Source organism: Stylophora pistillata, chromosome 5 (genome assembly GCF_964205215.1).
Source record: "Stylophora pistillata chromosome 5, jaStyPist1.2, whole genome shotgun sequence".
Taxonomy (NCBI): Eukaryota; Metazoa; Cnidaria; class Anthozoa; order Scleractinia; family Pocilloporidae; genus Stylophora; species Stylophora pistillata.
In genome coordinates, this window is record NC_142523.1 from 9,080,424 (window position 1) to 9,086,773 (window position 6,350).

Below are 6,350 nucleotides of genomic sequence, written 5' to 3' on the forward strand. Positions count from 1 at the left end.
AAAAGTAACGTTCAAACGCCATCTTAGCATATCACTCACAAAACTTTTTTTACACTTTTTAAGCATGCATTCTACGGCTACTTTTGCTGTTCTTTTTCGTTTTTTATTAGCCGAGTCCGTCAAAACCCCGTTAACAAATGTTTCCAAATGTTTTTTCTTTGCTGAGAGAGCTCGTCGCCATGAGATTTTTTTAAAGCCTTGTGTAATCTGAGAAGCTTAGAACAAAAATTGATTTAGTCATTAGTAGGGTGTGGCCTCTCTCTAGATTGCCATGGCAACCATGTCTTTCCCGAAAGGTTTGGTATCTACCTATACAAACAACCACCATTATGCTTCGCTGTGCTACTCAGAAACGCAAAATTGGTGGCCTTAATTTTAGTCATATCGAGAGCAAATGCAGGGTTATGCAACCAAAATTTTTTCAATGGTTGAGGCAAATAACCAAATATAGTTCTAAGGGAACATGGATCACTTTAAGCCTGACTGCGGAAATTCGAGAGGACCAAATTAATTTGAAATTAGTTTTTTCAAATTATTGACAAATGAAAGAATGATGTAAACACGGGTTATGATCAGGAACCGGTCGTTATTTATTGCCGGGGGGGGGAGGGTTAGAGGATTTTAGTTGTATCACGAAAAATCTATCTGATCCTCCCATCAGGCTCTGCAGTATTCTTATGACCCCTCCCCCTCCCCCCCCACATTGGAAGTTAATTGACAGCTAATTTTTGATAGTCCTCGCGCTTCTCTCGGACGTTTCTCTCGTGCGTGACACAAGAGTTGTCTGTTTCCCGCGCGGGGAAACTAGTACGAGCCACCTTAAAGTTTCAAAAATAGAGGCATTGTAATGGCAATCACGAGATGAACACGCATGGCTGGTTTGGATAAAATTTGATTCACCTTTTCGTTTCCGCCGAATATTGCAAAACTATTACTACTTTTCTTCTGTTTACTGAGAATTTGGAAGCACGTCTCATCAGTCCCCTAAACTTCTAAAGCGGTAAGTTTTATCGATTTATAATAATAAGAAATCCGGTGGAATGCTCGGACGATTTGGGAAAATACTTTGCATTGTTCTATGTTTGTCTGTTCAAACTGAAAATGTTAAAACGGATAGATTCACTGCTTTCACAATACTCACAGATTTTGATCTTTGTCAATTTTGAAAGGCAAAAACTGATTTTTCTTAAACTTAAAAAAAAAACTGGAGAAGATTAGAGTCCATGCTGTTTCGCTTTGAACTAAACATGCTGACTGTTCTCTCACTGCAAAACGTTTCGTTGCAATAGAAGATTCTGTTTTTCTTCCTCAATACGGTAGAACCCCACTTTCGTTAACTCGAACAGGATCCGACTTCCCTTGGATTTGAAATCGGTTAACTTGAATAATTTTACTCATTCTTGGCTCAAATTTACCTTGATAACGTCGTTCGATGAACGTCAAAGTGTCAGAACATAGCTGATTGGCACGTCCCATCCTGTTAATCGCGATTTTTATGAACGTGGTAATATGAATGTGAACGTGACACACCTAGATAAACTATCTACTTTGAACGTTCTTATTCAACAAACGTATTGTATGAAAATTGAGCACGAATGGCATGTACATGATTCTATAAAAATTATCAACGGGATGATTGAGATTTCAACACCAATAATGATAACTCAGACCTCCTCTGGCTTGAACCATTTTTTTCGTCTCCTTTGGAAGCTCGACTTGCCTAGGCTTTACTGTAGATTGGTAACTGGAACAGTTGTTAGAAGTATGAAATCACACAGTTATTCAATTTATTCATCTTTACTGAAGTAAGTTACCTGCCATGCTAGGTCGAATTGAAAACAAGATCTCACAAGTGCAACTTTATAAAAAGAAATATCAAATTACCGCCGGATACATATCATTTATGACAAATCGAATTCAGAAACGATTCTTGTAGTTTGACGTCGACTATTATCCATTGGTTCTCAAAACATTTTTTACGGATAATCCATCGCTGAATATGGAATTGATAGGATCAGCGATGCGAAAATGGAAGAAAGGAACAATGAACCACTTAAATTGAAAAATGCACTTACAAACTTTTTCTTCAGGCTCTTAAAATGTTTTAAAAAATCTCAGTTGTGATCTTTTGAAATTACTCTATAACTTGTACAAAAGACGTTTAGTTCAGATGTTTTCTTTTTCAATTTGAACTCGAACATTCTGGGGAATGTTACACGTATTTATTTAGCGTCAGTCGAATAATGTAGATTCAATTAAATTAGATTTGAATTTCACGCTAGGTTAGAGATGGCGATTAAACCTGACGAGTTACAGCATACCCTCAAAAACTGGCAAACCCATTTCATGAGAAGCTAATCTGGATTTGTTTGAAATAAGGATTAGTGGGCTTTTTAATATTTTTTTGTCTCGCTCCAGCTTCTTTTCTTCGCTTAGCATCACACTCTTTGTGTCCCTATTTCATTCCTATCCACCCACGCTCGTACATTGCTACAAATTTTTCTTTTGTGTTTCAGTGGAAGTGTTGTGGTGGACATAAAGAGACGAACACGTCTCGCTGCATTCGAAATATTTGATTCCCCTTCGTGTTTCTGTCGATCATTTGCGAACTGAACCGGTTTTCTTCTGTTCGGTAAAAAGTAAGGAGCTTGACTCATCAGTTGTTGAATATTTTTGGCCTCGGTATGTTTCATGAATTCTCATAACGTATCAAGAAATCAAAGGGAACGCTTGGACGAGTTTGGTGAAGTTACTGTGAAATAATGCAGTAGTCTTTCTACTTGTCTGTTCAATCCGAACTGCAAATGATAAAGCCAATAGATTTATTTCTTTCTCAAAACATTTAGGTTTTCAAAGAACAAACTGACTTTTCACATAAAAAGGATCCGACAAAAGTACCCCTTTATACATATCAAATATGGTAGATAGCATTCAAAAACGTTTCTTGTAGTTCGAGATCGACTATTATCTGTTGGTTCTCATAACATTTTTTCACAGAGTATCCATCGCTGATTATGGCCTTGATATGGTCAGTGATGCTGAAATCGAAGAAAGAAACGATGAGCCACGGTGTTACATGTTATGAGTTAATCAAATTGGTCTTACAAAATTTTTCTTCTCTTTAAATGTTTCAAATTCCAGTTGCCGTCTTATTAAACTACTCCCATACAAATGACGTTTAGTTTGGATGTTTTTTTCCAATTTGAACTCGAACCTTGTAGGAAACGTTAATCGCATCATTAATTTAACGTCAGTGGAAGAATGTAGATTCAGTGAAATTAGATTTGAATTTCACGCCAGGCAAGAGATATTGAATAAACCTGATAGGTGACAGCTTACTCTCGAAAACAGGCAAAACCATTTCATGAGATGCTAATCTGGATTTGTTTGAAACAAGAATTAGTGGACTTTTTAACTCTTTTTTTTCTCGCTTCAGCTCCTTTTCTGCACTTAGCATCACACGCTTTGTGTGTCTATTTCATCCCTGTCCACCTAAACTCGTACATTGCTGCAAATTTTTCTTTTGTGTATGAATAAATTTGTATAGCTGGTAGTCATGTGAGTCAAAATGATCTATTGTATGAACCATCTTCTCCTAATTACTTGACGTTGTAGAAATAGAAGCGTTGTAGAGGATATCACGATATAAACACGCCTCTCTGTTTTCGAAATATTTGGTTCTCCTTCGCGTTTCTATCGATGATTTCAAGACTGAACCACTTTTCTTCTCTTCGGTAAAAATTAGGAGCTTGAGTTATCAGTAAAAACATGTTGAAACTTCTTGGCCTCGGTATGTTTCATGAATTCTCATAACGTATCAAGAAATCGAAGGGAACGCTTGGACGAGTTTGGCGAAGTACCATTACTTTGAAATAATGCAGTAGTCTTTCTGCTTGTCTGTTCGATCCGAACTTCAAATGACAAAGCCAACAGATTTATTTCTTTCTTAAAACTCTTAAACACTTTGTCTTTATCAGTTTTCAATCACCAACCTGACTTTTTCATAAAAAGGATCGGACAAAAATAAAGTTCATACTGTTTCGCGTTGATTTAACTATTCTCACTGTTCTCAACTGAACGTGTTGCAATGATGAAACTTTGGTTTTTCGACCATGTCGAGAAATTATGCATTGCTTTTTTAATGCAGTAAATACCCGCTTACTCGAACCCGGTTAACTCCAATCACCCGCTAACTCGAGCATGATCCGATTTCCCTTCGACTTGACTATTTTAATCGTCATCCACTTCAAGGACTTAAGGCTCGGTTAACCTCGAACTAATTTTTCCTTCCTTTGTCTCAAATTTACCCTGATAACTCGAACTGAAAGTAAAAAAACGTCATTCGACCAAGGTGAAGTCGTCAGTACATGGCTGATTGACACGTCCCAACCTTTAATCGCGATCGATGCTAACGTGGTAACATATATGAAAACGTAACACATTCAGCTAAACTTTCAAAACTAAACGTTCTTACACTGAACAAAGTAAAGATGCGAAAATTTCCTGAGACTAGTGCCGGCTGTTATTTGTTGTTTTTCAAGACAATTTCGCAGATTAGATATTGATGCTCTCGTCTAAATTCCCTCATACCATTGTAACCGTGCGTGACATCAACAGAAAAACATAACCGCATGTTTGCTATCGCGTGCTTATTGGAGGCTGCATATATAATGAATAAAAACCAACACAGCAGCTATAAGAGGTGAATATAACAAAGATAGTGTACGAAAAGACAGAACCTGGGAGAAAACCAACGAGCATCCATTGGATGAAAAACCCCACCGCGCTTGCTGCAGTAAAAGAGGGGGGGGGGGGAAAGGAAAAAAATCCCGGCCCAACGGATAGCACTTTCCCGAGCGGCCGGGCAGAGTCTTAAAATACTAAACGTGTTATTTAGATTCCTTAAGATTGTGTCACTAATAAACGGGAATTTAAATTGTCTTTAACATAGCCATCCTTAGCGTTTTCGCTGGCCTAACGACCCTGTCGCTTAAAAAGCCGATCGGGAACTTCAGCGTTAGCTGCAGAGGTGGCTCCTCCAGCTCTTAAGGCTATGGATATCAATTTTAGAGACGTCTGTGAGTTCTCTAAAATGCTTCTTTAATAAGTTCTCTGGTTCTCGAGTTACTAATCCCCCGGCCCCGTACTTTCTGCTTAGAACGAGGAGTAGCAAGGGCTCTGGCTTTGAACACAGGTAAATCTTCAAGGAGGTCAATTTGTGAAGCTGTTATGTAGTTCTTTAAAGCCTTGACAGGACAAGTTGGAAGGTCTGACCTTGCGATAATAATCCACGACCCAATTCGGAATTGGTCTGTCTTGGAAGATTCTAAGAAAATAAAAACGTACAAGGGGAAAAACTTTACTTCGCAGGCCTTTATGTGACATGATTCACTAAAACGGAAAAACCCCGGTAACCAATTAAGCATAGGCGACTAATCTAAGATCAGAAACAGACAGAAACTTAGAAACTTATCTGTTATGTTGGATCTCACGATCTTAGGGGTCACAGGATCCTTTCCGACCTTTGGCCTACCCAAAGTTCTCTGAGATGCGTTAACCATCGAAGAAACCAGAGGGTGAGTAGACATTTTTGATAAACCAGCCATCTGCTGTGCCCAATCAATACTGTAAACAGCGTTAAAAATTGGAGCTGGAGAATTAGCCTCATTAATCAGACACTGCAAGTAAACTGTGACCTGAAAGGGATTAACAGGAAAACAACAGACGTAATTTGATGAAGTCCATCGTTTCCACCGTTTAAACCCTGCAAAACGGTGCTCTTTACCAAAGAGACTGTGGCTATCAAGTGTTCAGGGATCGATGAGAAGAATTCCGTCCACATTTCCGACTGGAACACATCTGAAAATGAGTAATGTTAACAGACAAAGGACAGACAAGAGAAAACACCCCCTTAATAACAAAAGAGTGAATCCACTAGATATTAACAATAAAGAGTAATTGCTAGGTTAGTAAACAAATAATCATCTTAGTTGTTCAAAAACTATTAGCAGTCTGTTTTCTGACTTTTATTGATCGACATGAATTCCATCTCCTGTCAGCACCTAACCACAGTCTTTCGATAACGATGCGTACATTTCCACTGCAATAAAATAGCCGGAAATTCATAAAAAAAAAAATAGTTCATGAATCATGTTTATTCAGCTCTTAATTTGCGGGTCACATTTAAGTAAAAAAATCGTTCACGTGGACATGAAAAGATCTCATTACCTTAAATCACGATTAACGAATGAAGAAATAGTCAAATCACGATTCACGAGAAAAAAATGCTCAATTACGCTTCACGTAAAAAGTATAAGGGACCCTCTAGTAGCGTGAAAAACTTAATTGTG